We start from the raw sequence: 11,626 nt of genomic DNA, 5'->3' as shown, positions 1-11,626 counted from the left end.
CGCCGCTTCTGCAGAAGTAGCAAATGGACATCGTAGCAAATCCGGCGAGGCACGCCCTGCCTTCGATTCCGAATGCACAAAGTGTGTGGTCTTGTTTCTCAGTCTATATTTGGTCGGTTTTGTAAGAGGTTGAATGTAACGAGTGGGTGGGAAAGAGCAAGCGGCAGCGGCTGTGTAGAACGAAAACACAAATCCTCAGGGGTGTGAGCGTTTCGAGAAAAGTCGCATACATGTTATAGTTGGTTATCAGTGACCATGTGGCCTAATGGATAAGGCGTCGGACTTCGGATCTGAAGATTACAGGTTCGAATGCTGTCACGCTCGTGTTTTTCCAGTTCTGAAAAAGAAACATACCGTTTTAATGTAGCAATTGAGCACTACGAAACCGTCTGAATGTTGCTGTTGACCACTTTTTGCTTGGAGACGCTCTTGAGCTTGAAACACACACAACAAGACCGGTGTTAACTAGCGAAATGGTCGGCAGAGTGCCGACACCGCGAGTATTGACTGGCACTTACACATCTAAAACAACGTCGGAAAGTAACTCGTTCAGCTTTTGAGTCACATAAAGTATGTGTGTTAATTTTGACGCCACTAGCTCTGCTTGTTGTCATGCAATTTCTTTGCCTCTCAGAAATGATTATGACATAAAAGTGAAGTACGTGACGAGTGTGGCGTTAGGAAAACATTAGGCAGCATGGAGAGATTCTGTATGGTACCACCCAACCCAAACGAGTACTATGTGACGTGCTACCCGGCAAGTATTCGCCGAGGTAGCCGGCTAGCTCAGTCGGTATAGCGTCAGACTCTTAATCCCAGTGTCGTGGGTTAGAGCCACACGCTGGTAGGATCGGAATTTTGTTCCGCTGCAGATGTAAATTACCGTTTTTCTGATTAACGAGATGTAATGGAAATAGCAACTTTAAACTTTGCCTATGTCTCTGTCAGCCCCCATGAAACTGTATTTGAAGGTGAAGGTGATTTTGTAGACATGTGTGAAAGACGTGTTCTGAAAAGCAAGTGTTGTTGTTTGGAGAGCACATCTGTTACGTGTCAGATGTGTAGCCAAACAGTAATGGGTCGTCATAGCTGCAAATATTAGCCGGTAATATGAAGTGTTGTCAGCTGAAGTCGGATGATGCAGACGACCGTAAGGACGAAGTACCCAAGAGTACCGCTACGCCGCGCCTCTTTAGCTCAGCGGTAGAGCAGTGTTCTAATAAACCAGGAGTCGTAAGTTCCATCCTAACAGGAGAAAGATGAATTTTGGAAATCAGTTGCGCGTCGTGACCGTATAGCAAACAGTATCTGTGATGACGAACAATTAGCGACAGGCGTTTTTTTAAGAATTACTCTCAGATGTGATTAAGGCGAATGGCGCAGATAAAGCATTTACCAAAGCGGTACAGCACAAGGTGGGACGAGATAGTCTGTATTACATTTTATAGATGTATTTCTCACAAATCTCAGAGCCTCTCGTGGTCGTCGTCGTCGTCGTCGTCGTCGTCGTCGTCGTCGTCGTCGTCGTCGTCGTCGTCGTCGTCGCCGCCGCCGCTTCTGCTGAAGTAGCAAACGGCCATCGTAGCAAATCCGGCGAGGGACGCCCTGCCTTCGATTCCGAATGCACAAAGTGTGTGGTCTTGTTTCTCAGTCTATATTTGGTCGGTCTCGTAAGAGGTTGAATGTACCGAGTGGGTGGGAAAGAGCAAGCGGCAGCGGCTGTGTAGAACGAAAACACAAAACCTCAGGGGTGTGAGCGTTTCGAGATGAGTCGTATACATGTTATAATTGGTCGTCAGTGACCGTGTGGCCTAATGGATAAGGCGTCGGACTTCGGAGCTGAAGATTACAGATCCGAATGCTGTAACGCTCGTGTTTTTCCAGTTCTGAAAAAGAAACATACCGTTTTAATGTATCAATTGAGCACTACGAAACCGTCTGAATGTTGCTGTGGACCATTCTTTGCTTGGAGATGCTCTTGAGCTTGAAACACACACAACAAGACCGGTGTTAACTAGCGAAATGGTCGGCAGAGTGCCGACACCGCGAGTTTTGACTGGCACTTACACATCTAAAACAACGTCGGAATGTAACTCGTTCGGCTTTTGAGTCACATAAAGTATGTGTTAATTTTGACGCCACTAGCTCTGCATGTTGTCATGCAATTTCTTTACCTCTCAGAAATGATTATGACATAAAAGTGAAGTACGTGACGAGTGTGACGTTAGGAAAACAATAGGCAGCATGGAGAGATTCTGTATGGGACCACCCAACCCAAACGAGTACTGTGTGACGTGCTACACGGCAGGTATTCGGCGAGGTAGCCGGCTAGCGCTGTCGGTAGAGCGTCAGACTCTTAATCCCAGGGTCGTGGGTTCGAGCCACACGCTGGGAGGAACGGAATTTTGTTCCGCTGCAGGTGTAAATTACCGTTTTTCTGATTAACGAGATGAAATGGAAATAGCAACTTTAAACTTTGCCTAAGTCTCTGTCAGTCGCAAGGAAACTGTATTTGAAGGTGAAGGTGAATTTGTAGACATGTGTGAAAGACATGTTCTGAAATGCAAGTGTTGTTGTTTGGAGAGCACATCGGTTACGTGTCAGATGTGTAACCAAGCAGTAATGGGTCGCCATAGCTGAGATTATTAGCCGGTAATATGAAGTGTTGTCAGCTGAAGTCGGATGATGCAGACGACCGTAAGGACGAAGTACCCAAGAGTACCGCTAAGCCGCGCCTTTTTAGCTCAGCCGTAGAGCAGTGGTCTAATAAACCAGGGGTCGTAAGTTCCATCCTAACAGGAGAAAGAAGAAATTTGGAAATCAGTTGCTCGTCGTGGCCGTATAGCAAACAGTATCTGTGATGACGAACAATTAGTGACAGGCGTTTTTTTAAGAATTACTCTCAGATATGATTAAGGCGAATGGCGCAGATAAAGCATTTACCAAAGCGGTACAGCATAAGGTGGGACGAGGATGTCTGAATTACATTTTATAGATGTATTTCTCACATATCTCAGAGCCTCTCGCGGTCGTCGTCGTCGTCGTCGTCGCCGCCGCCGCCGCTTCTGCAGAAGTAGCAAATTGCCATCGTAGCAAATCCGGCGAGGGACGCCCTGCCATCGATTCTGAATGCACAAAGTGTGTGGTCTTGTTTCTCAGTCTATATTTGGTCGGTCTTGTAAGAGGTTGAATGTAACGAATGGGTGGGAAAGAGCAAGGGGCAGCGGCTGTGTAGAACGAAAACACAAATCCTCAGGGTGTGAGCGTTTCGAGATGAGTCGTATACATGTTGTAGTTGGTCGTCAGTGACCGTGTGGCCTAATGGATGGCAGTCTGCCTGCGGCAGCGGTGGTGAGCGGACCTCCAGGGCCAGCGCGCTGCGGCAGGAAGTGTTTACGTCAGGCGGTGAGTCGCGTGCTTACAGCGTCTGCTTATTATTATTCGATCCGTTCTGTAGGATCTGATATGGAATTATGAATCCGACTAACAGGAAAGATACCTTGAAGTTTACCTTTGATAGGAACTTTTCGAAACCAAATTCGATTGAAGTTGAAGCATGGTTAGAGGAAACAGCTAAGATTACTTTTGATGACATTGTAGGGATAAATTTCTCTATCGTGACTAGTGTTGTTTATGTGAAATTAACGTCCTCTGAAATGTGTGATAGAATTGTGGAGTCCAGTGGAGGTGTACTGAAGTTTAAACATAGAGATGGTACCGTCAGTGACGTCAGCATTACGCATGCTGGACTGGGCATCCGAACGGCACGTATTTTCGAACTCCCGTTTGAAATATCAGCCGTGCAAATAAATTCTGCATTAACACCTTACGGGATGGTCATTAACAATTTTGCGGAGCGTTGGTCCAAAGCCCACAAATTTCCGGTGCTTAACGGCGTCAGGCAGGTTAAGATCGATCTACAGAAGCACATACCTTCATATATTTACGTAGGTGGACATCGCGGAATTGTCATATATGATGGGCAGCCAAAAACGTGTGCCGGCTGTGGTGCGCCCGGCCACGTGCGCTCTGAATGTATACAAAGACGCGTGACGTAGATACCTGTCGGTGAAGCCGCTAGCCCCCCTGTGACGACGGCACTGCCACTGACATACGCTGTCGCGGCTTCTGGTCTACCACCCGCGACCCCGCCTGTAGATGCCCCTCGTTTGAATGATGTTTTGGCCGATAACGTCAAAGAACCGAGTGCTGACGCGGCACCGCCGCTACCACACTCAGAGATGGAGGTAACGACGGATGACTCCCCAGTGGTTAATGCCACTGGTACTGAGGATGAAGCAGACGCTGTGTTCCCGGCGGATCAACCCCAGAGTCAACAGTCCACTTCGGATGTTGATGATACTGCGAACCCTAAGAGGAAGCCTTCCAAAAAGAAGCGGAGACTTGCACATCAAGGAATGGTCGAATGGACATTGATCCTGTAGTGTCTCCCCCTGTGAATCCACGACGGGTGGAAGATAGTGATACCTCGAGTAGAGTCGTTTTGCCGGATACCCACCCTCAAGGAAACGCAGGATCGCTTTTGTCAGAGGCCACTCTCACTCGGAATTGGGCACAGGAAATGGAAGTATTGGATGCGAGCAATGATGCGGCTGTCATGCGGACCATTGAGACGGAATCTTCGGCACCCCCCACAGAGCAGCATACACCAACCGTACCGGGAACTACAGGAACTCCGACTGACGCGCTTGGCCTCAATTTCGTTAGCCATCCTTCTAAGACTGTTTAATTAATAGTACGTGCCTTCTCCCATGAACGAGCCCCAAGCCTATAAAATTGCCACGTTAAACATCAATAAGATACAGTCGTACTGGCGGCTCCGTAATTTACAAGATTTTGTATACGCAGCGGATATCGATATTCTGTTACTTCAAGAAGTCGCTGCGATTGAACTTGACCGAATAACTGGTTATACTACTCTCTCCAATTCCGGGAGCGGTGCGAATTTAGGGACAGCGATTCTGTTAAAAGAAGGGATTGTAGCGACCGACGCAGAAAAACTGCCTGATCATAGAGGGATCGCTGTCACTTTCCATCGGACACGCATAATCAATGTTTACGCCCCGTCCGGCAGTAGCAATAGGCGTGCTAGGGCTGAGTTCTTCACAAGCGCCATAGTCCCACTTTTTAGGGGAACCTACGATCGTATAATTTTTGCGGGTGACTTCAGTTGTGTCTTAAGTCCAAAAGACCAGACGCCTAATTTTAACAAATCTGGAGAACTAGAACGTATCGTCCAAGAAATGAACCTCATTGACACATGGGAGCATACGCACGGAACGGCACCTGGGTTCACTCATGTCACGAACCACTCTGCAAGCCGGCTAGACAGAATCTATGTATCGGCGTGTATGAAGACTCAAGTCCTCCAATCCGAAGTTTGGCCCACAATTTTTTCCTATCATGCCGCATATATTTGTACTGTTAACATGGTCAAGCAAGGCACATTTCGCGGCAGAGGTTTCTGGAACTTAACAATGCTCTCCTTAACGCTGTTGACTGTCATCGTGTCTTTAACGAAACATGGGAGGCATGTGAACGACGGGTTGCACAGTATGCCTCCGTTACTGAATGGTGGATAACACATGCCAAACCAACTTTATCAAAAATGTTTAAACGCTAGGCTCGGGACAAATCCTGGTGGCAACGGCAAACGTCTGAGTTTTATTTTACTTGTCTCAGGGAGCTCTACCAGTCCGATGTGACTGTACCTGAAAATTTTATGCAGATTAAAAAAATTAAGGCAAAATTATTAAAACTTCAGCGGCAGCAGGCAGAAGGCTTTCAAATAAGGTCCAGGCCCCAGAATGTGATAGACGACGAAATGACATCCATGTTTCACGTCATTCGTGAAAATAAGAGGGGGCGGCGGAGATTAATAACTCGTCTTCAGTTGAGTGAAGGCGTTGCGCTCACGCGGCAACAAGACATACGGAACGCACTTCACAATCACCTGGCAGATCTGCTGGCAACGACACATACCGACGATGGAACTCACGATGAATTACTCAATAACTTGCAAAGGACTTTGGGTGCTGCTGAAGTCGAAACTCTCATGCGAGAAATTGATGAAGACGAATTGGATTCTGCGCTATCACGAAGTCCGAAAAATAAATCGCCGGCACCCGATGGTCTCACTGCCGAATTTTATCTTACTTTCTGCGACAAATTAAAGCCCAAGTTGTTGAGTATGTTTAATGAAATTTTACGGCCTGATTTTAATGTTCCTCAGGCTCTCGTGGAAGGCATCGTGGTTTTAATCCCTAAACGCCCAATGTGCAGTTCTGTTGACGATTTTCGGCCGCTTACTTTACTGAACAGTGACTACAAAATTTTAGCACGTATTATTTCTAATAGATTGAAAATGTTGATGAATACTGTCATTGGTCAGTACCAGACCAGTGTGGGTGTCGGTAGGACGATCTTCCAAAATTTGTCTCAATACAGGGACGTCATAGCCATTGCAGATGCGTGCAAGATACGGTGTGCGCTAGTTTCCCTTGACTTTTCAAAGGCATTCGACAGAGTAAACCATCAGTTTCTCATCCGGACGATGCATGCCATGGGATTTCCACTACGTTTTATCAATCTTATACATGAGCTCCTTCGTAAAGGAGTAACTCGACTCATGGTGAATGGCCAGCTGAGCGCATCGATTAATATTACTAATTCAGTGCGACAGGGATGCCCTATGTCAATGGCCTTGTTTGCCATTGCCATTGAGCCTTTGCTTGTCACCTTGACATAGCGTCTACAAGGATTAACCATCCACGGCATTAAGATTGTTTGTACTGCATATGCGGATGACGTCGGATTTTTGGTCATGGACAAAGGTGAAGTCGAGGACGCCCTTCAGATCGTCAAAAACTACGAACTTGTTGCGGGTGCGAAGTTGAATGCCAGGAAATCTGGCATTATGAACATAGGACGCGGCATCTCGCTGCACCATCACGGTCAGTTGCAACTACTTTCTAAAATGAAATGCCTTGGTATTGAGTACAGGAGCAACATAAAGCACACAATTGCGGTGAACTATAGGCATCTCCTGGCAAGTATGCGTGCTTGCATGCAGACCCACTACCTAAGGAGCCTTGATGAACTGCAGAAAGTCACCTTCGCTAATGTCTACCTCACCTCAAAGATTAACTACGTTGCACAAGTACTGCCCATGCCACAGGAGACAGCGAAGCGTATGATGTCCGCTATCGGCCATTTTGTCACACGTGGACACATTTTTAAAGTCAAGTATGATACACTCACTCTCTCCACGACCGATGGAGGCTTAAATTTAACAGATGTTCGTTCCAAGTCACGAGCTTTGTACGTATGCACCATCTACAAACGGTGGAGGTCGTTACCGAACAGTCTAACGGCTCACTTGTTAACCGAAATAGCGCCGGCCTGCCTGCAGCCTCCCGTCTCTGTTAAACATATTCCGCCTGCGCTGACTCACTTTAAGAGCATTTTCATTGAGTTCAGTTACTTACGGTCAACTCTCCCAGAAAATGAGCTTTCCGTGGTGAAGTTAGTTTATAATAAACTACTGGCAACCAAGAACAGGAACAACATCGAACACAAATACCCCAATCATCGCTGGCCAGTGATATGGAAAAACATACATAGCCGTGATTTACCAACGTCAGTGAAAGCCTCTTGGTACAGGGTCGTGAACCGTAAAATAAGTACCAATTCACGACTTCATGCTCTACATTTGGCTGACTCACCTTTGTGCCTTACGTGCAACTTGCCTGATACTGATGAACATCGTTTTCTGTGCACCACTGTCCAAGCAGTTTGGCCATGCATTCGCCGAAAACTGGCTACGGTTATGAGGACTTCCCAGCTTTGTATTAAACCTGAAGATTTCCTGTATCCGGATTCAGTGCCGTACCCGAACACCAAACGGAACTCTGTCAATTGGTTGAAGGGTCATTATGTTCATTATTTACAGACGCAAGAACCCAAGAGTGAAGCGGCGTTCTGTCTTTACCTGGCATTACAGTTTCACATACTTTCACAGACGAGACATTACAGGAAACGATATGCGAATTTTTTAGAAGTCGTTCTTCGATGAAAGAAGTATTTTTTTTTCTTTCCTTCATTCTACATTGCTTTGTTTTTTTTCTTTTCTTCTTCAAATGTCACAGTGACGTATACTGAACAGTGTTACGACAAACACTATTTTATTTTCTTCTATTTTTCTAGCGGACCAGAGTTCCTTTTTTCATTTTCTATTTAAAAAACAAAATAAAATAAAATAAAAAAATAAATAAATAAATAAATTATAATAAAAAATAAACAATTATAAAAGTTGATAAAAAAACCAACAACACAACGAAAGCACTAGAAAGAACAACAAACAACAGAAAGAGTGTTGCAGACCAGAAGCAGGGGATTGCTGCATGGGGTGAAGTACGGTGGGGACTTCGTGGGCCCTCCCGCCGCTACGGTAGCCGTGAAGGCCCAGGACAAATCTCTGAAAATGGAATACAACACACGCACAAAAAAAAAAAAAAAAAAAAAAAAAAAATTCTACTTTGTCACCAATGCGGGACTATGCATTAGGTTTAGAAGTATCTTTGGTTTGGAAATTGGAATAGTAAAAAAAAAAAAAAAAAAAATTGGATAAGGCGTCGGACTTCGGATCTGAAGATTACAGGTTCGAATGCTGTCACGCTCGTGTTTTTCCAGTTCTGAAAAAGAAACATACCGTTTCAATGTAGCAATTGAGCAGTACGAAACCGTCTGAATGTTGCTGTTGACCATTTTTTGCTTGGAGTTGCTCTTGAGCTTGAAACACACACAACAAGACCGGTGTTAACTAGCGAAGTGGTCGGCAGGGTGCCGTCACCGCGAGTTTTGACTGGCACTTGCACATCTAAAACAACGTCGGAAAGTAAATCGTTCGGCTTTTGAGTCACATAAAGTATGTGTGTTAATTTTGACGCCACTAGCTCTGCATGTTGTCATGCAATTCCTTTACCTCTCAGAAATGATTATGAAATAAGAGTGAAGTACGTGACGAGTGTGACGTTAGGAAAAGATTAGGCAGCATGGAGAGCTTCTGTATGGGACCACCCAACCCAAACGAGTACTGTGTGACTTGCTACCCGGCAGGTATTAACCGAGGCAGCCGGCTAGCAAAGTCGGCAGAGCGTGAGACTCTTAATCCCAGGGTTGTGGGTTCGAGCCCCACGCAGGGCGGAACGGAAATTTGTTCCACTTCAGATGTAAATTACCGTTTTTCTGATTAACGTGATATAACATAAATAGCAACTTTAACCTTTGCCTACGTCTCTGTCAGTCGCAAGGAAACTGTATTTGAAGGTGAAGGTGATTTTGTAGACATGTGTGAAAGACATGTTCTGAAATGCAAGTGTTGTTGTTTGGAGAGCACATCGGTTACGTGTCAGATGTGTAGCCAAGCAGTAATGGGTCGCCATACCTGCAAATATTAGCCGGTAATATGGAGTGTTGTCAGCTGAAGTCTGATGATGCAGACGACCGTAAGGACGAAGTACCCAAGAGTATCGCTAGGCCGCGCCTCTTTATCTCAGTGGTAGAGCACTGCTCTAATAAACCAGGCGTCGTAAGTTCCATCCTCACAGGAGAAAGTTGAATTCAAGTCTGCCTGCAGCGGCCGTGGCGTGCGGTTGTCTGTGCTCAGCGCTGTGGCTGGCTTGTTTACTTCTACGGCGTAAGTCGCTCGCTAGCAGCGGTTATTCTTGCGTGTGAGGAATGATGTTGATGAATCAGTGATGACACAAGCTATGAGGATAGATACTTTGAAGTTAACTTTCGATAATTCATTTGCTCGACCAACCTCTTTCGAAATCGAGGATTTCCTCGAAGACGTGTTGAAAATTATAATCGATAAGATTATTGGTATACATTTGTCGATATTGTCTAGCATAGTTTATATCAAGATGAGAGATGCCGATTTTTGTGACAAAATAGTTGACTCCTTCAGTTCCGGTTTGAAGTTTTGCATAGTGATGGCAATGTTGGTGTAGTTACTGTTTCCCACGCAGGGCTTGGACTTCGAACAATTCGCATTTTTGAACTACCCTTTAAGGTACCAGCCGATCAGATAAATGTTGCGATATCGCCATATGGCAAAGTTTTGAGTAACTTTGCTGAACGTTGGTCTCCGGCTCATAAATATCCGGTGTTGAATGGCGTCAGGCAGCTTAAAGTAGACTTGCAACGACACATTCCGTCGTACGTCACGGTTTGTGGGTACCGTGCAGTCGTAATGTATGATGGCCAACCTAGGACATGTGCTAGATGTAACTCGACGGGACATGTGCGTGCGAAATGTTTACAGCGTCGTGTAATTCAACTTCCAACCGGAGAGAGTGTTCGCCCTCCCGCAATGTCAACATTACCGACAACGTACGTGTCGGTTGCTCGCGGTGAGCCGGCAATACAACCGATTCGTGATCCACCTGCCGGACCCAGTCTCGCAGTTAATGTAGCATCACCGGACACTCCAGTCACGTCCGGGATGGCTGTTTCTGAAATCCATGACACTAACAGGACCAGTGATATGGTGGTAGAACAACCCATACAGGGTGCTGAGTTAACGGAGGTGTCCCTGGCTCCTGCTACCATGTCCGAACAAGTGACTGAAACGATGCCGAACTCTGACGCAGTAATACGCGGTAATAGATCTCCAAAGAAAAATAAAAAACGGAGGATGGCTCATCAAGATACGGAAGATACAGCACCGAGCTTGCGGGGAAAGGCAAAATTAATCGGCCAGAATTTAAAAGAAGGACCAGCTGACGCTGTCGCCTCGACTTCGCGCTCACGTAACACACCACGATCTGACAACACCGTGTCGGAGCCGCCCGCGACGTCCGACAGCAGACAAGACGAGATGCCGATTCAGCACACTGAGCCCCACCGTTTCCTGAACCAGTAGGCACCCTTTCCTCTCCTAATTGGGCAGACGAGTGTTAAACGAATGAAGATGATGTAGAGAAGCAGGAGGATTCAACACCCGCGACTGGCTCCTTGCCCCCTCTCTCAGCGGTTGATGGAAGCAAAGTCCACGTGGCCATGGCTACTCAAACGACCGAAACTGTCAGCGCCTCCAATTGACAGCTAGCTGACGTATCCTAACGTCTACTCCTTTCGTACGGAACATCAATGACCACCTTGCAGGCCTACAAGATCCTGACTCTCAATATCAATAAGATACGTAGCGATTTGAATCTGAAAAATTTACAAGACTTGTTATACGCAGCTGACATAGATATAGCAATGCTTCAGGAAGTAAGTGATATCGAGTTAGACCACATAGCCGGGTATAACGCGTTCATAAACCCTGGCAACGGTTTCGAACTTGGAACAGCATTACTCTTAAAAGAAGGGATCATTGCCAATTGTGAGGCAAAACTTGTGACCGGCAGAGGGATAGCAGTAACTGTCACTAACATCAGACTGATTAATATTTACGCACCTTCTGGGTCCAGTAATAGGCAACGCCGTGCAGAATTTTTCCGCCACGAGATCCTTCCCCTCTTCGGGACCAACTACACTGATGTCATTTTTGGCGGAGATTTAAATTGTGTGCTTAGTCAAATAGATCAAACTCCGC

This window comes from Schistocerca gregaria, unplaced genomic scaffold, assembly GCF_023897955.1.
Source record: "Schistocerca gregaria isolate iqSchGreg1 unplaced genomic scaffold, iqSchGreg1.2 ptg000131l, whole genome shotgun sequence".
Taxonomy (NCBI): domain Eukaryota; kingdom Metazoa; phylum Arthropoda; class Insecta; order Orthoptera; family Acrididae; genus Schistocerca; species Schistocerca gregaria.
The sequence above is the reverse complement of the archived record's forward strand: the minus strand, read 5'-3'. Positions refer to the sequence as shown.